General features: G+C 44.6%; 1 long non-coding RNA gene and 1 other non-coding gene across 2 annotated transcripts in view; both read right to left on the minus strand.

Moving 5' to 3' along the window:
• LOC131825305 (uncharacterized) overlaps positions 1-19,851 on the minus strand; it is a 34,150-nt gene that overhangs the window by 5,280 nt on the left and 9,019 nt on the right. The window lies entirely within an intron of this gene.
• Positions 3,514-3,623, minus strand: LOC131826167 (U6 spliceosomal RNA). Its single transcript, XR_009351460.1, has one exon. It is a non-coding gene; the product is annotated as a U6 spliceosomal RNA (small nuclear RNA).

A 19,851-nucleotide genomic window follows, 5' to 3' on the forward strand; every position in this document is an offset into this window, starting at 1 on the left:
TGGTCAGCAGCCCGCATGGCTGACCTCAGTCTCTAGTCTATCCAAGGGCTAACCTTATACTGCATGACCAAAGCCCTCGCCACAAATCCCATTGTTGGACTATCTGGCATGGCACAATGTACCCAAGTAAAATCACTCTTATCGGGCAGGACATTCTCAGGGTTTAGAGATCGTCTCCTGGGGGTTGGAGGGCAAAGACCAGATCCCTCTTTGGGCACAGTTCAATCTCTATTGTGCAATGCCCTTTCTTTGTAATCCATTCCAACAAGTGGGGTTACCTGCTCACTGGGACAAGTAATGGAAACTGGGCAGAACAGAAGGGAGGAGTGGCACAGGGGAGCCCAGAAGTGAATTTAATGACGGCCCTCAAGTGCTAGCTTGAGCCCACTTGTCTCTGGGGTCAGGCCCGGCTGGTCACAGTCTCGTTCTCTGATCAGTGCATGCAGGACCCCTAGGTGGCACACATTTTCAGTTTAGGCAGCAAAAAGGGAAAAAAAAAAAAAAAAAAGGAATCCAAAAGATTAACAAACCTCACTCTTCTATCAAATTACATTTCCCGGTGAGGTACTGTTACAGTGGAAATTGGCCTGCAGTTTGTGCAAAAGGTGTAAGTTCACCCTCTTTATTCGCTTTTTAAATTTTAGCCGTGGGAATGTTGTTGACGCTTGGAAAAATAGTCTATCCCCGAATAGGACAAAGTTCGATAGAGAGGAGGGCAAGCCTTACAACAGAGGGGTGGAGAAGAAGGAGGGGCAGGCAGGAGCTTGGAGTGCAGAGAAAAATCCGGTTCACTTCGCCTCAGAGCTTTCCCTAAGAGCCCTGGTGTGTCCCGAAGGAGGGCAGAAGGCCTTCTTTCCAAGCCCATCCCGGATGTTTTCAGGATTTCCATTCTCTTCCAGCCTTCCGTGGATAGGAAGCCACAGTCATGGGCAACTGTTTTATTTCTTCATACCAGACAAAAGCTTGGAAAGACCCAAACCTAACTCCTGGATTACTAAAGCCTTGTTGGGTGCTTATTTTGGGCACAAGACTGAAGTAATGAGAAGACTTGTCATTAGTGATTTTGCTCCCTCGGTGCTCCCTTCCTTTTCTCACATTCCTGCAAAGAAATCAGAAGGTTCCTCCCAGGGATACTTTACTTATTGACAAATATTTACTGAGCATCTATTAATGCCAAGCACTGGTGGGAGTGATGATGGGCAGACACAAGTGACAAAATAAACCAACTAGAAAAATGCCAGCAGGTGGTCATTTTTTTCCAGGAGGAGTGAAACAGTGTTTGGGTGATTTTCCCATGGTCACAAATGGTCTCTTTAAGAGGGTGACATTGAGGGACACCTGCTTGGCTCAGTTGGAAGAGCATGTGACTCTTGATCTTGGGGTTGTGAGGTCAGGCCCCACACTGGGTATAGAGATTACCTAAAATAAATTTTAAGAGAGTTGACACTGAAATAGAGACTTGAAAGACAAGAATGAATCAGCAATTAAGAACTTCTGTGGGAAAAGGAAAGGGAGGCGACCTTTGACTTGATGAAGAAGCCCTGACTTGCCCCAGAAAGCGTGCAAGCAACTAAGGTGAACTGAACTGGCTTAGACGAGACTTCTGAGTGTTTGAAACAGAAGTTTTTCTCCTTTATATGAAAATTAAGAAAGCTACAGTCCTCTCCATGAGGAGGGAAGGCAGGTTACAGAACAGGGCCCTGCTCTACTGAAACCCACCAAAAAGACCCCAGGGTCTTCCTCCAAGACTTGCCGCAGCGGCGACCCTATGATTTTCAGCAGAGTGAAGAGGTCACGAGCAGGGACTCTGGCATCAAAGGGATAAAGCTTTGACCCCTGGGTGTGTGACCTTGGCCAAAAATTTAATAAGATGGAGCCTCTGTTTCCTTGTCTCTAAAAGGGGTATAATGAACCCTGCCACTGAGGGAGGCCAGGAGGGCTTGATGCAATGGTTTGGTACCCAGGACCCCCCAGTGTGAGGCATGGCCATACATCAAGGGTCCCTGGCGTGGCCCAGGAGGATTGCTCAGTGGGATAAGCAGGGTTCCCTTTGGTGACCCAAGGGGAGGGTTAGGAAAGGAGTAAGGAACGGCTTCACTCTGGTGGGCTCTTTTCCAGCAAATTCCTAGTAAAGGACAAAGGACACTATCTCAAGCTGCTGGTTATGTAACTGGCTACGTAACTGCTTAAGGGGAAACCTAACTCTATGGGAAGCTGTGATTGAACAGAATCATTTGTAATTGTTTAAAAACAAACCATTTCCCCACACTAACACAGAAACAGCCAGCATAACAGGCAATGCAGGTGGCTGGCGACCATCTACAGCGTTCTGATTTCCACGGGTTGTCAAGATAAACTAAAAGAAAAGGCGAGAATAAGCCCATCTTTTTTTTTTTTTTTTTAAAGTAAACAGGTAGATATATTTTATTTGTCGAGAGTAAATGTCAATCTATTTCTTTATTTGGGACACAACAGGTCAGAATTCCAGAGCTGGTTGGGTATCCTTGGGCAAGGAGCTTAACACTTGCTACTCAAGGTGTGGTTCTCCTGCCAGCCATAGAGGGTCATCTGGGAGCTTGATGGAAACCTTTAGGCCCTACCCTAGATTTGCTGAATCAGAGCCTGCATTTACTGGAGCTCCAAGTGGTTTTAGGCACCTGAGAGCTGGGGTAGCATTCGTTTTATTGCATACCTGAAACTAACGTAACACTGTATTTTAACTAACTGGAATTATTATTATTGTATTTTTTTTTAATTTTTTAAGATTTTATTTATTTATTTGACAAAGATCACAAGCAGGCAGAGAGGCAGGCAGAGAGAGAGAGGAAGGGAAGCAGGCTCCCCGCTGAGCAGAGAGTCCGATGTGGGACTCGATCCCAGGACCCTGAGATCATGACCTGAGCTGAAGGCAGAGGCCTTAACCCACTGAGCCACCCAGGCGCCCCATTATTATTGTATTTTTAAAGTAAGCTCTACACCCAACGTGGGGCTTGAACTCACAACCGCAAGATCAAGAGTCATAGGGTCTCCCCAATGACCCAACCCCTTAACTAGCTGGAATGAAATGAAAACTTAAAAAGAAAAAAAAAAAATACTGGGGAAGCATTGATTTAACATCTCCAAGTGTCACTCCCCTAAGAGAGGGGCCAAAGTGGCTTTGAAACAAATTAAATATAAATATAACAAGCTTTTTTTATTTTTAATTTGCCAAGTCATTCTCACCAATTTATTCTTGCAAATAAGCTTTCAAATCCTTTGTCAGCATTCCACAAAAACAAAACAAAACATCCAATCACAAAACCAAAACACCACTGGAATTCTCATGAGAACTGCATTAAAAATGTAAAATAATTTGAGAAATGATATCTTTATAATATTTATTCTTCCTATCCAAGAACATGGGCTGTTTCTACATTTATTCGGTCTTTTTATTTTTTATTCAAGTATAAGTTAATATGCAGTGTTATATTAATTTCAGGTGTACAATTCTATAATTATTCAGTGCTCATCATGATGAAAATATGGAACATTGCAAATTTGCATGTCATCCTTGTGTAGGGGTCATACTAATCTTCTCTGTATCGTTCCAATTTTAGTGCTGCCAAAGCAAGCAATAAATTTAATCAGCTTTTTAACAATTAAAAATTAAGTGGGGGTTGCCTACCTGGCTCAGTCTTGGAGCCTGTGACTGTTGATCTCAGGGTTGTAAGTTTGAGCGCCATGTTGGGTGTAGAGATCACTTAACAAAATCTTTTTTTTTTTTCTTTTAATTTCTTTTCAGCATAACAGTATTCATTGTTTTTGCACCACACCCAGTGCTCCATACAATACGTGCCCTCCCTAATACCCACCACCTGGTTCCCCCAACTTCCCACCCCCACCTTCAAAACCCTCAGGTTGTTTTTCAGAGTCCATAGTCTCTCATGGTTCACCTCCCCTTCCAATTTCCCTCAACTCCCTTCTCCTTTCCTTCTCCCCATGTCATCCATGTTATTTGTTATGCTCCACAAATAAGTGAAACCATATGATAATTGACTTTCTCTGCTTGACTTATTTCACTCAGCATAATCTCTTCCAGTCCCGCCCATGTTGCTACAAAAGTTGGGTATTCATCCTTTCTGATGGAGGCATAATACTCCATAGTGTATATGGACCACATCTTCCTTATCCATTCGTCCATTGAAGGGCATCTTGGTTCTTTGCACAGTTTGGCGACCTTGGCCATTGCTGCTATAAACACTGGGGTACAGATGGCCCTTCTTTTCACTACATCTGTATCTTTGGGGTAAATACCCAGTAGTGCAATGGCAGGGTCATAAGGAAGCTCTATTTTTAATTTCTTGAGGAATCTCCACACTGTTTTCCAAAGTGGCTGCACCAACTTGCATTCCCACCAACAGTGTAAGAGGGTTCCCCTTTCTCCACATCCTCTCCAACACATGTTGTTTCCTGTCTTGCCAATTTTGGCCATTCTAACTGGTGTAAGGTGGTATCTCAATGTGATTTTAATTTGAATCTCCCTAATGGCTAGTGATGATGAACATTTTTTCATGTGTCTGATAGCCATTTGTATGTCTTCATTGGACATATAATTGGAGAAGTGTCTGTTCATATCTTCTGCCCATTTTTTGATATGATTGTCTGTTTTGTGTGTGTTGAGTTTGAGGAGTTCTTTATAGATCCTGGATATCAACCTTTTGTCTGTACTGTCATTTGCAAATATCTTCTCCCATTCTGTGGGTTGCCTCTTGTTTTGTTAACTGTTTCCTTTGCTGTGCAGGTTTTGATCTTGATGAAGTCCCAAAAGTTCATTTTTGCTTTTGTTTCCTTTGCCTTTGGCGACCTATCTTAAAAGAAGTTGCTGTGGCTGATATCGAAGAGGTTACTGCCTATGTTCTCCTCTAGGATTCTGATGGATTCCTGTCTCACGTTGAGGTCTTTTATCCATTTCGAGTTTATCTTTGTGTACGGTGTAAGAGAATGGTCGAATTTCATTCTTTTACATATAGCTGTCCAGTATTCCCAGCATCATTTATTGAAGAGACTTTTTTCCACTGTATATTTTTTCCTTTTTCTTTTTTTTTTTTTTTTTTTTTAAGATTTTACTTATTTAAGAGAGAGCACAAACAAGGGAGAGAGGAAGAGGGAGAGGAAAAGCAGACTCTCTGCTGAGCAGGGAGCCCAATGTGGGGCTCGATCCCAGCACCCTGAGATCATGACCTGAGCTGAAGGCAGACACAACAGACTGAGCCACTCAGGTGCCCCAAATTTAAAAAAAAAAAAAAATCTTAAAAAAAAAATTTAAGTGGAACAGAAAGTGAAATGAAAAGCAAAATGTCCCTCCATCCTCCAACCCATCCTCATTCCATAATACCTTCAACTCCTGACCCCCACCAGCCACTCTCTGAACCTCCTCTAGTTTGGCCTGGTACTGGGTCTTTCTCCTTTGCAGGTGGGCAACCACCACACTCTAGGCATTATTTGCCTTGAGTTTGGGTGGGGGGAGGAGTAGAAAATCACACTTCCCTCCCACAAGCCAACATGCTCTTCAAAAACATCCTCACTCTGATCAGGCTGACAGATCCTTCCCTTTCTCCTGTTAAGCTCACAGGAGGGCAGAGCTGCAGGTCAAAACTGGCCCAGCCACCCCTCTTAGCAAGTTATGAGGGGAGAATGAATGTTAGGGTCTTGGGGCATCTGTGTGGCTCAGTCAGTCAAGAGTCTGCCTTTGGCTCAAGTCATGATCTTGGAGTCCTGGGATGGAGCCCTGTGTTGGGCTTCCTGCTGAGCAGGGAGAGTCTGCTTCTCCATCTCCCTCTTCCCCCTGCTCATGCTTCCTCTCTCTTAAATACATAAATAAAACATTAAAAAACAAAAACAAACAAAACCCCAAAGAAAGTTAATCACATGTCACTGCTATTCTTGGTTTGGGGCTTCAGCTGATACTCCCAGACAGGAGTCTGTTAGTCTTCCAAATCTGGCAGTCTGTGGATTGACCCCAGAGACAGATCTGTCTCGATCATTTCATGGTCAGCTCCTTCATTATGACTGACATGATTGAAATAGGACTTCTCTTCACATGGGCCAGTCCAGCTGCTCTAAAGGGAATCGACCAGCATCTTGGGATTCTATGACTACTTAGATACCTTCCATCTTTCTCTAGTTTTAAGAGTCTGGGCATCTTGGCCCAGCCTAAAATTTGAGGTTCTCACCCATCATCTCAATTAATGAACAACAAATATTTTATACTCAGCTACTTTCTTTGTAAAATGATCTAGTACCAATTCCCTGTGTGAGAGAAAGAGAGAGAGAGAGAGAGAGAGAGAGTGTGTGTGTGTGTGTGTGTGTGTGTGTGTGTGTGTTGAGGGCAGGTGCTCCCCACACTGTTCAACAAGTATCTGGACACCAGCTGGGTGTCCTACAGATTGACTCAGTTGTGACAGTATCTACCCAGAGAGAGCATCAGACGCCACAGGGGAAGGCCTCAGTCTTATATGACTGTCTCCCCACCACCCCCAGCCTCAGAAGCCAATCATAAGTCCAGTTTATCACCTGGGCTTCTGACTGACCAGCTATAGACTGAAGGTTCCATTGACCCTCTCCTTGGGCCTGATTAATTTGTTAGAGCAGCTCATAGAACTTAAGAGGAACATGCTACTTACTGGATTTCTGGTTCATTATATGAGGATATAACTCAGAAACAGCCAAGTGGAAGAGACACACAGGGCAAAGCTTGGAGAAAGGGTGTGGAGCTTCCATGCCCTCTCCAGGGCGGCCACTCTCCCTAAATCTTCACATGTTCACCAGCCCACAAGCTCTCTCAACCAGTCCTTTTAGGTTTTTACGGAGACATCACCGGATAGGTTTGATTGATTAAACCACTGGCCACTGGTGATTGATCCAATGTCCAGGACTTCCCCCTAGTGTAGGTCAAGGACTTCTAGTTCTAACCCCCTAATCACATGGCTGGTTCTCAGGCAGCCAGTTCCCATCCTTAGGTGCATCCAAAAGTCACTTCATTAATGCTCTTAACACTTAGGGAATTCTAAGGGCTTAAGGAGCTCTGGGCCAGACTTGAAAGAAGACCAAACATATATTCACTCACAGTATCGTACTTGACGCAAATATCCTTTCCTTAGCAAAACACAGAACTGAGGAACATACGCAGCTTGAATTTTCTTTTGATACCAATTAATTTATTCATCAAATATTTATTAAGGGTTTACTCTGTGGCAATGCTCTGCTGGCACTAGAGAGAGACTTAATGGTGACCAGGTGAAGTCAAAGTCGAAGAAAGGCACCCCTATGAGATGGCTTTCAGTTATTTTTAAAACTGGAGGAAAAAACTCTGAGAACTAATAAGTTTACTTTAGTCTTGTTGAAAGTAAACAGAGGCATATTAAACATTTTTAGACTTTCAGCAAAAATCGACTGGAATCAGACAGCATCCAATCTAGCAGATGGGAGCCCTGAGGAGCTGCACAAAATGGAAGAGTGTTACAGTCAGAAGTGAGCAGGAAGAAGGAAGTTGTACACGACAAAAAAGCGGGTTGGTTACTGCAAGGTCACTTTCCTTTTAGAAGACGAAGGGGGTCTGTCAGGCGGACTGCCTACTAGTGCTGACCTGACTGGTTTAAGAGTCCCTTTCTGGGAGAGCCAAAACTGGAGTTCGGTTAAGTCTTGGTTTGGTGATGTGGGGTATAACATAAGCTCCCTGATTTGGGGCTGGGTGCCTTGTAAGTCCCAGCCAAAGATGAATCTTATAACTTGTAAAAGTTTGCTTAGTAGTATTTATTTTATTGTTTAATAATTTTTTTAATAGTTAAGCATTTTTAAAAAAGATTTTATTTATTTATTTGACATGGAGAGAGAGATCACGAGTAGGCAGAGAGGCAGGCAGAGGGAGAGAGAGGAGGAAGCAGCTCCCCACTAAGCAGAGAGCCCGATGTGAGGCTCGATCCCAGGACCCTGAGATCATGACCCGAGCCGAAGGCAGAGGCTTAACCCATTGAGCCACCCATGTGCCCAATAGTTAGGCATTTTTAAAAGCTATAATAATTTTGGAAAAGTTAACACAGTACGTGAACATGGCAAAGTCAAAAAAAGCTCTAAAGGGGACACGGGTAAAAGTCAGCATCTCCCTCTTCTCCTACCCCATCCCCAGCTCCCTCCCCCAGGGCTGGTAGCTCAAGTTTGGGCTTCAGGCCCCAGTGGGGCCTTCTAGGCAGCTCTCCTTCTTCCTCAGTCCTATCCAAGATCTCTGGACCAGAGGATCTTGGCTTGCTGGACAAAGGGGGCAGGGGAGAAGACAAGTGTCCAGTCCCTGTGTGAGGCCTTGAGTTCTCATATCCAACCAGCTGTTTGGAGTACAGGTACAAGTCACTCATTCTCAAATGCTTACTGATTGCCAGGCACTGATCTGGACATTTGGAAAACACCAGGCAGTACAATAGACAGGAGTCTCTGCACTCATGAGAGCTTACATCCTGACATGGGAGGACAGAGTGAAAAATAAATATCATAAGTAAATTATGCGAATTAGCCATCCCTCCTTGTTGGAGGTGGAGAGCTGGGGAGGGGTGGGTTGATGAGGGCCTGGTGTGAGAGCCAGGGCAAAAAATCCTCCTTCTCGAGACTCTAACTGCAAACTAAAGGGCTTTAAGCTGGGAAGGGCAAGTACCCTTTCTCCTTAATCATCTACAGTGCAAGGACTTTGTGGCCACCACCCACGCCTCTAATTTGAACAAGCGATCCCAAACGTTGTTCTACAGTGCTTTCCTTCAACGACAAAAATGGGACCTCGCAACACAGGGGTTCAGTGAGTCACCCATTTTTTGGCTCCAAGCAGTGCTCTGCACTACCACTTCTGGTCAAGGAGCCATCTCTGGTTTCTAGGAGGCCTTCTTGTAGCCAGTGGGTTGGAGTAGAGAGAGAAGGACGAGCAGAATCCCTGATGAGCGCACAGCCAGACGTGAGGGCTCAACATGGGGACTCGATCCCAGAACCCTGAGATCATGACCTGAGCCAAAGTCTGACGCTTAACCCACTGAGCCACGTGGGCCCCCTGACCTGAGCCATTTTTAAGTACTCAGTTTAGTGGTACCAAGTGCATTCATACTTGAGTAGGCACAACCACCATCCCACTCCAGATCTCTTCTAGTCTTGCAAAACTGAAACTCTGTACCCATTTAGTAACAGCTCTCCCTTCCCCCCACCCCCGGCCCTGGGCACCCCAGGCCCCAGACACCCTACTTTCTGTGTCTACGACTTGACTACTCTAGGTCCCTCCAACAGGTAGAATCATCCAGTATTTGTCATTTTGTGTCTGGCCTATGTCACTCATCAGAATGAGAGGTACCTTCACGGTTCATTCATGTTGTAGCAATTGTACAGGATTTCCTTTCTTCCTTTTTAAGACTGAATAGTATTCCACTGTAACTTACTTATGCCATGTCGTGTTTACCCATGCATCTGTCCATGGAGACCTGGGTTGACTCCAACTTTTGGCTACTGCACATAGAGCCGCTGCTGTCAACATGGGTGTACAGATTGCTGTTCGGGTCCCGTTTTCAGTTCCTCTGTGTATATGCCCAGAGGGGAGTTGCCCTCTTGCTTTCCTTAATTACAGACTAAATGACTCTGTTGCAAGAAAAAGTCAGGATGGACAGGTCATCTGTTGGATGTTTGCCACCAGTTTGATGACCCAGCTGAAGCCCTCTCATTTAAAGAGAGAGAGAGGGATGTGCCTTCTCGCAGGTTCACAGAAAGTCCCACCTACAGACATACTTTCAAACACATCTCGTTTCTGGTGTAACTATTTATGCCCTGCAAGTGAGTGTGTCCAGAAACTGCACCCAGCCCAGAGCCACAATCTTATTAGGTGCTTTCAATGCCCACAGCACAGCTGCATCCAATGATTTCAACACTGAGAAGCTAATACCCCTTCACCGGAGATATATCCTTTCACACAATCCCTTGCCTTAGGTTTCTGTACAAGATCAAGTTCCAATCAAGTGGCAGAACAAAGAAAGGATGGTGGCCTAAAGAAAGAAGCCCTTAAAGTGTCTGAAATGGAGTAAATAAAAAGCAGAACAGCAGCTCAACGCGGAACAGGAAACACCTAGTAATTTGCAGACTTATGGAGACAGTGAACACGTGTAGGTGTGCTCATTTGCACGAATAATTAAGGAAATGGAAATTAAATGAGATTTTAGGGGCTCCTGGGTGGCTCAGTCGTTAAGCGTCTGCCTTTGGCTCAGGTCATGATCCCAGGATCCTAGGATTCAACACCCCCCCACCCCCACCCCCCCCACCCCCCGCTTCGGACTCCCTGCTTAGCGGAAGCCTGCTTCTCCGGATCCCACTCCTCCTGCCCTGTTCCCTCTCTCGCAGCGCACTCTCGCTCTCTGTCAAATAAATAAAATAAAATCTTTAAAATAAATAAGATTTTATTTTTAAGCTCTGATGGGTAGATAAAGACACTGGTCCTACAAAGGTCTGGTGAGGCTCCAGGGAAACAAACACTGAGGGTGGGAATGAAAATAAGAGCAACCTTTTTTGTTTTTTAAAGAAGGGATTTTTCCTTTTTAAAGATTTATTTACGTATGAGGCAAGTGGGTGTCCGAGTTGGTGAAGCGACTGCCTTCAGCTCAAGTCATGATCTCAGGGTCCTGGGATTAAGCCCTGTGTCAGGCTCCCTGCTCAGTGGGGAGCCTGCTTCTCCCTCTCCCTCTGCCTCTGCCCCTCCCTCCTGCTCATGCTGTTCTCTTTCTCTTTTATTTTTTTTTAAAGATTTTATTCATTTATTTGACAGACGGAGATCACAAGTAGGCAGAGAAGCAGGCAGAGAGAGGAGGATGTAGGTTCCCTGCCGAGCAGAGAGCCCGATGTGGGACCTGATCCCAGGACCCCGGGATCATGACCTGAGCCAAGGGCAAAGGCTTTAACCCACTAAGCCACCCAGGCACCCCTCTTTCTCTTTTTCTTAAATAAAATAAATACAAAATCTTTAAAAAATTATTTAAAAAAGGATGATTTATTGGAGAGGGAGAGTGCAGGAACAGGTGGAGGGACAGACTGAGAAGGAGAGAGCGAATCCTAAGGAGACTCCTAAGGGCAGAGCCAGACATGGGGCTCGATCTCACAACCCTGAGATCGTGACCTGAACCGAAATCAAGAGTCGGTTGCTCAACTGACTGAGCCATCGAGGCATCCTGATGCAACCTTTTCCAAGTACAATTTGGCAAAAACCTACGACTCAGCATGTATACCTGCAGGGATTCGTACTTTAGAGACGTTTTGCAAGTCCATGAGACTATGCATGCAAGTCCATAAAAAAATACGCAGCATCTGTTCTACCAGCAAATCATGGGAAACACCAATAAGTCTGTCCAGACGTGTAACGGGTTGACATATTACCCCCAAAGGATAAGGTAAGTCCAAACCATTAGTACCTGTGAACATGACCTTTTTGGAAATAGGGTCTTCACAGATGTAGTTAGTAATGATGGTAACATACTGGATTACAGTGGGCCCTAAATCCAAGGACTGGTGTCCTTATAAGAAGAGAGGACACACAGACATACACACAGGGAAGAAAGCCATGTGACTACACAGGCAGAGATTGGAGTGAAGTAGCCATGAAATGGAAGAGGCAAGGAAGTGTTCTCCCTTAGAACTTTTGGAGGAATCACAACTCAGCTGATACCTTGATTTTAGACCTCTGTCCTCCAAAACTATAGGAGAATAAACTTCTGTTATTTTGACCCACCAGTTTGTGGTGATTTGTTATGGTAGATGTAGGAAATTGATACAAAAGGGATCAAGTCAATAAACGATGGTATACACACATGACTCAGGAAGGGAGCGAGACCCTGAAGCTAGTTCTTATTATGTTCTGGTTTTTGAACTACATGAATATAGTTCCCTTTAAAAAATAAAATAAGAAGTGCCTGGGTGGCTCAGTCATTAGGCATCTGTCTTCGCCTCAGGTCACGATCCCAGGGTTCCGGGATCAGGTTCCTTGCTCCACAAGAAGCCTGCTTCTCCCTCTCCCACTCCCCCAGCTTGTGTTCCCTCTCTCGCTGAGTCTCCCTCTGTCAAACAAATAAACAATGTCTTTAAAAAAAATAAAATATTATGGGGCGCCTGGGTGGCTCAGTGGGTTGAGCCTCCCTGCCTTTGGCCCGGGTCATGATCTCAGGGTCCTGGGATCAAGCCCTGTGTTGGACTCTCTGCTCCGCGCGGGGAGCCTGCTTCCCCCTCTATCTCTGCTTGCCTGTCTGCCTATTTGTGATCTCTCTTTCTCTGTGTCAAATAAATAAATAAAATCTTAAAAAAAAAATAAATAAAATTCAGACAATAAAAATGGTTCTATTTCTTTATAACCTAGTTATTTGAGCTTTATTTATTGTGCTTTATATTTTAAAAAGCTTTATTTGAGAGAGAGAGAGAAGAGAGTGTGTGTATGCGTGTGTGTGCAAGAGCAAGGCGAGGGGCAAAGGGAGAGGGAGAGAGAATCCCAAGCAGACTCCCTGCTGAATGTGGAACCCAGTGTAGGGCTCGAACTTACAGCCCTGAGCTATGACCTGAGCTGAAATCAAGAGTCAGACACTTAACTGAGCTACTCAGAAACCCCAGCTTATTTTTTTTTGCCCTTTAAAGCCAAAGTAATAGTGGACATTTATACTGATTCTTTTTTATAAAATTTTGAGCTAGAAAGAGCTAAGAGATTGCCCAGTGTAGTAGGCAGAATAATGGTTCCCAAAGATGTCCACATATTAATCCCTAGAACCTATGAATATATTAGGTTACGTGTCAAAGGGGAATTTAGGCTGCTTATCAGCTGACCCTAAAACAAAAAAGATGACTCTGGATGAGCCGGATCACTATAATCTTGAAAGGAGGCCCAATGCCATCCCTTTAAAAATCAGAGAGGGGGCGCCTGGGTGGCTCAGTGGGTTGGGCCGCTGCCTTTGGCTCAGGTCGTGATCTCAGGGTCCTGGGATCGAGTCTCGCGTTGGGCTCTCTGCTCGGCAGGGGGCCTGCTTCCCTTCCTCTCTCTCTGCCTGCCTCTCTGCCTACTTGTGATCTCTCTCTGTCAAATAAATAAATAAAATCTTAAAAAAAAAAATCAGAGAGGGAGGCAGGAAAGTCAGTGTCAGAGTGACACGATGTGACAAAGATTCAACTGGCCATTGCTGCCTTTGGCTTTGAACATAGAGGAAGTGGCCAGGAGCCAAGGAAGGCAGGCAGTCTCTAGATACTGGAAAAGGCAAGGAAATGGATTCAGTCAAAGTGACTCAAAAAAGAACATGGATCTGCTGACAACTTGATTTTAGCCCAGTGGGATCCCCATCAGATTTCTGACCTCCAGAAATATAAGAAAGGAAAGGTGTGTTGTTTTAAACCAGTAAGTCTGTGGTAATTTGTGACAGCAGCCTTAGGAAGCAGACATCTTGTTAACTCCTCCTTTTCCAGAGGAAGAAACTGAGATCCAGGAACACCAAAGAGAAGAATCAACACTCAACCCCAGATCTCCTGGGTAATGGTGTTTTCACTATAAAATGTGTTACACAGGGCACCTGGGTGGCTCAGTAGGTTAAAGCCTCTGCCTTCAGCTTGGATTGTGATCCCGGGGTCCTGGGATCAAGCCCCACCTAGGGCTCTCTGCTTGGCGGGGAGCCTGCTTCCCTTCCTCTCTCTCTGCCTGCCTCTGCCTACCTGTGATCTCTGTCTGTCAAATAAATAAATAAAATCTAAAGAAAAAATGTGTTACACAAATAATAAATAAGAAGATAAACATACTTTCAAGTCAAACATGTTTTGTTACAATTGACTTCACTGAAACATTTAAAATATGAATTGTTCTTTGGAAAATTCAGCCTTTTAGCATTTCTGGAATACTTCTCATCTTTTTTTTTAAATTTTTTAAAAAAGATTTTATTTTTAAAATTTATTTTATAAATAAGTAAATAAAATTTTATAATAAATATTTTATTTATTTTTATTTTTTAATAAGGATATTCCATACTCACTCTCAATTTATAAGACCAATTTATAAGACTCAATTTATAAGACCAAGGATATTCCATACTCACTCTCAATTTATAAGACCAATTTATTAAGAACCATTTTTTTCACTCAGTTAATCTGGTTTGACTTATTATCTTCCTTGGTAAAACTGGACTAGTTTCTCACTTCAAGCCGATTCAGGGTTTTCAGTCCCGTGCACATGAAGAGCTCCGCAAGAGGAAAAACCGATCGTGCCACTACGTGTACAGTTAATGCATGTGCAACAGGTTGCTATAAATTTAAATCCCTGTTCACTGTCAAGAGTAATAAAAAGATTGCTTCTAGAATTAATGTGGTTCTGAGCCCTGTTCTCTAAGGCACCGAAAGGTTAACAGAAAGCACATGTTGTAAGAAAACGGTGAAAAAGGAGTCAGAGCAAGTGGCATATGAAGGAAGATTACTGCTATTTTGGGAAGGGGGGGGCACCCGGCTGGCTCAGTCAATGGAGCGTGCAACTCTTGATCTCAGGGTTGTGGGTTCAAACCCTACACTGTGTAGAGATTAATTAAAAATAAAATCTTAAAAAAAAAAGATTACTGTTAGGGTGCCTGGGTGGCTCAGTGGGTTAAAGCCTCTGCTTTCAGCTCAGGTCTTGATCCCGGGGTCCTGGGATCAAGCTCCGCATCGGGTTCTCCGCTCAGTGGGGAGCCTGCTTCCCCGTCTCTTCCTCTGCCTGCCTCTCTGCCTACTTGTGATCTCTGTCAAATAAATAAATAAAATCTTAAAAAAAAATATTACTGTTATTTTTGGACAGTTTGGTAAAACCAAACATTTCCTACAGACCTTAGGTACTCAGTGTGTGTTATGTTTGAATCAAGACTCATGGAATCTTACTGAGTTACTTTAATCGTGGTTAACATGCAAAATTAGAGCAATCAAGCAAGGACAATGATAAGATGTTATTTTAGACTTTAAAACAAATTCCCTGGTATTGTTGAAGGGTGCTGGCCTAGAATTTAGAAAGTCTGGGTTTTACCCTTTCAAGGCTATGACCACCTCCTTGAGTCTTTTTTTTTTTTTTTTTAAGATTTTATTTATTTATTTTTAACAGACAGAGATCACAAATAGGCAGAGAAGCAGGCAGAGAGAGAGGGAGGAAGCAGGCTTCCTGCTGAGCAGAGAGCCCGATGCGGAGCTCGATCCCAGGACCCTGGGATCATGACCTGAGCCGAAGGCAGAGGCTTAACCCACTGAGCCACCCAGGCGCCCCACCTCCTTGAGTCTTAATCCCCAATTTATAAAATGGGAATTATGATATCATCCTGGCCTTCTAACAGGTGCTTGTGAGTACAGCATGGGATAAGGAGCATGAGAGCAATTTGGACTCTTCTCTGGATGCCAAGGAAAAGCCCGGTGCAGGAGGGGCAAGCTAGGAGTAGACACCCACCCCATAAGGGCCACTGGTGCAAATGCCCTCACATGTGGAAATCCTGCCCTCACTGGCAAAAAAAAAGTACAGATCTATGACCAAACAAGCAGTTTCTTGTGAAAGTTCCTGAGCAAGTCAGGTCCTTGCACTGGAAATCCTCCTGCTGCTGCACTGGACTGACTTTGCCGGTAATTACCTGGACCTCCTACTTTACTGCCTGGCTATGGTTTCCTCCTTCGGATGACCTTCCCCTCATATGTTGTGTTAGGATGCTTTAATGGGTGAGCAAAACTCATCTAGAAATGGCTTAACTGATGAAGAAGAGGTATATTGAAGAAGAGTTCTGGAGATGGGTGGTTCCAACTAGTTAATCAACGGGCTAGAAGATGCCATCTTTCAGCCTGGCCCCCCTCAGCTTGTTTTAATCAGTTTAGCTCAGGTCACATTTGCAAGACAGTTGTCGTAGGACATCCAGAAGAAGCTGACCAATTCTTCATTTTGCAGATCTTTTTTATAGAAAGGGAACATTTCCCAGAAGCCTCCACATGCATGCTCCTCGGGTCTCACTGGTCTCAGGCTTACCCCTAAACTCATCACTGACCTACAGAATGGGGTGACCCTGGCTGGTTTAGACAATCAAGATTTCCTATTTCTTCCAGTCACAGGGGAGGACAGACTCTGAAACAAAATCTGGGTGGTTGGGCTGGTGATCAACAGGGCCTGACGGAACTGGAAAATAATTTTTTTTTTTCAGGGGGGTCAGGAGGGGGAGAGGGAGAGAGATTCAGGGCTTGATCTCATGACCTTGACATGATGACCTCAAGAATAGGACGCTTAACCGACTGAGCCACCCAGGCAGCCCTGGAAAATAATCTTTAAAGTTCAGTTCGACTCTGTGTCTATGGTAATTGTCCAGACGTTGAAAAGGAAGGTCCACTATCACTTTCCTTTCCTTAGATAACTAACGGACACCATGAACTTAACTGTATCCGAGATGAAACCACTGCCATTTTCTTTCAGATCTGCTCCACTTGCAGCCTTCGCAACCACCTTAATTAATAACAACCTCATGCATTGGGCCAAAGCTCTGAAATCATGCCGGACCTCTTTCTTCATGTACCCAACATCCTAACCATCAGCAAATCCTACTGATGTTGCCTTCAAAATATATCTAACTTGGGGCCCAGGAAACAGGGATATGGGGGGAAGGCTTGCATAAAACCCAGCTACGCTCCAGCATCAGACTAAGGAGCATGTGGAGGCAGCATCCTTGGCGTGCAACTGGGTGTCCTCACGACGGGTAGTAGCGGAGATGAAACTTCTCCAGGTGGCTCCGCGGACTGTGGATGGGGATAAGGAGCCAGAGCATGTGAAAACTGCAGCTGATACTCTGATTTTGTGGACACACGTGAGCCGATGCTCTGGATATGCCCAGAAATAACTAAGGACACCTGGGGATGAGGCGAAAGGCTGATAACCAATGGAGCTGGTAGGGACTTGTGCCAGGAGGAAAATGCAAACTGTCTTTATTTATAGTGGCTACAGGCTATTCAGGCTCTTCAGGACTACAGGTGGATAACTATAAGTATGTATGATGCAGATGGTGTTGTGAAAACATGAAACTACTGTGTTTTTGTTTCTCTCTGAAATCACATTCCCCAGTAGCCTCCCACCTGCAAGTTTGAGTCATGGGCCTTTTTGTCCCAGAAAAGGAGAGGCTGTTGAGCCCCAGAACGAGGAATTAATTGCTTTAAAAAAAGCTGATTTTCCTGAGGCTGTAGCATGAGGCAACCAGCCATCCTGGTTTGTCTAGCACAGTCCCATCTATGCTTGTGGTCTTAGCATTATTATTATTATTTATTTATTTGACAGACAGAGATTACAAGTAGGCAGAAAGGCAGGCAGAGAAAGAGGAGGAAGCAGGTTCCCTGCCAAGCAGAGAGCTGGATGCCAGGCTCGATCCCAGGACCCCAGGATCATGACCTGAGCCGAAGGCAGAGGCTTTAACCCACTGAGTCACCCAGATGCACCAGGTCTTAGCATTATTTTAAGTTATCAACTGATTTCCCCACCAAAGGTGCCTCAGTTTGGACAGTAAGCTATAGAAGATAATAGTTTGAAAACCTTTTCTTGAGAGAAAAGGATTTTCTAAGTTCGTTAGCATCCATTAACAAATCAAAAGTCAACCCTTATAAAAAGATGATAGAATTTTACTATAAATCAGGGGTAAAAAGAAACCAGCATAGAAGGTAGAAATCAGTGGTTCTTTTTTTTTTTTTTTTTTTTTAAAGATTTATTTATTTATTTAATTAGACAGAGATCACAAGTAGGCAGAGAGGCAGGCAGAGAGAGAGAGAGGAGGAAGCAGACTCCCTGCTGAGCAGAGAGTCTGATGCGGGGCTCCATCCCAAGACCCTGAGATCATGACCTGAGCCAAAGGCAGAGGCTTAACCCACTGAGCCACCCAGGCGCCCGAGATCTTAAAGTGTGAATAGCAGATCAGTAGCAGCAGTTATCTACTGGGAACTTGCTAGAAATGCACATTCTTGGGCCCCATCTCGGACCTGCTGAATCAGAAACTCTGGAGGAAGGGGGCTGAGTCATCTGTGCTTTAACTCTCCAGGGGGTTCTGATTCAGAGAAAGTCTGAGATCCTCTGAGACAGAGCAAGTGGAACACTTTTTCTTCAATATTGTGGGGAGAGGGAAAAGGAGAGCTGGAGAGGAAGCAAGCCACATGGATGAGCCACATGGGTCCTTTCTTTCTCTTTCCCTGGGAGGTTTTTTTTTTTTTTTTTTTTTAAGATTTTATTTATTTGAGGGACAGAATGAGTGAGAGCGAGCAGAGGAGCAAGAGGGAGAGGGAAATGGAGAAGCAGACTCCCCTCTGAGCAGAGAGCCCGATGCGGGACTCGATCCTAGGACCCTGGGATCATGACCTGAGGCGATGGCAGACACTTAACCAACTAAGCCACCCAGGTGTCCCTTCCTGTGAGTTCTGAGGTAGAAACATCTAGATAAAAATAGAAGATCTTAAAAAAAAAAAGAAGATCTTGAGAACTTTAAGAGTGTTCATGGTATGCATATAAGAGTGGAAGAAGATCAAAAGTCTGGGATAGGGCCTGTGGGGAGACATTTCAATATGGTGCCAGGCCAGCACATCCGGGTGTGAAGGGAGAAGTCAGGAGAGGGAAGTCTGAAGAGCTTCACATTGACTATGCCTAGCCATCTACAGCATCCAGAAGATTCTGTGGGCCCAGTGTTAGATTACAAAAAGACCAGGTCAACTGGTAGACCAGCAGAAGATTGAGAACAGTGCAAGAAGTGGGCACTTGGAGACAAGGTAAATGGTCTGAACCACAGTTGACAGTGGTGGGACCAGCCATATCTGGTCATCACCAGTCCAGAACCAGACTGGACCAGGTGCTCTGCAGCAGAAACTTATAAGGACCTTGGTGACATCACATGAGTAAGAGGAGCTCTCCTCCAGTGCTGCCAGTGAGATGCCCTGGGTCCATCCCGGAGTGCAATCACGGGAATGGGAGGAAATGTTGCATCTACCAGTGACATAGGAAACCGTCCACAGTCAAAGGAAGACGGTGTGGAGCACTGTGGTGTTTGGGATAATTACAACCTCCTCTGGAGAGTAACTAGCATTTTTGAGAAAATGACAGAGCAATTTTCTCATAGACTCTGATGAGATTAAGAGCCTCTGTAGACAGTTAGATTTACCTATGCTATCTTGTTATGAATCACCCGAACAGCTAACCATCAGGCTGGCACCGAATAGACAATCATTCACCTGACAGGCCTTTTTGAACCTGAGGCTAACAATATTATTTAGACACATTTACTTCTTTTTTTTTTTTCTTTAAAGATTTATTTATTAGACACAGAGAGATCACAAGTAGGCAGAGAGGCAGGCAGAGGGAGAGGAGGAAACAGGCTCCATACCGAGCAGAAAGCCCAATGTGGGACTCGATCCAAGGACCCTGAGATCATGACCTGAGCCGAACGCAGAGGCTTAACCCACTGAGCCACCCAGGCGCCCTAGACACCTTTACTTCTATCAAAAGTTCCTACCAGGGGTGCCTGCCTGGGTGGCTCAGTGGATTAAAGCCTCTGCCTTTAACTCAGGTCATGATCCCAGGGTCCTGGGATCAAGCCCATGTTGGGCTCTTTGATCAGCGGGGAGTCTGCTCCCCTGCCCACTCCCACCTGGTCTGCCTCTCTGCCTACTTGTGATCTCTGTCAAATAAATACATTCTTTAAAAAAAAAAAAAAGTTCCTACCAAAAAGAAATCTCTTAACTGGCTTTATTCTAGGTCTTGTTCCCCTGCAGCACTTTTTTTTTTTTTTTTTTTAAATAGTCTCCATGCCCACTGTGGGTCTTGAACTCACAATCCTGAGA

The sequence above is a fragment of the Mustela lutreola genome, chromosome 2 (assembly GCF_030435805.1).
Source record: "Mustela lutreola isolate mMusLut2 chromosome 2, mMusLut2.pri, whole genome shotgun sequence".
NCBI classification, from domain to species: domain Eukaryota; kingdom Metazoa; phylum Chordata; class Mammalia; order Carnivora; family Mustelidae; genus Mustela; species Mustela lutreola.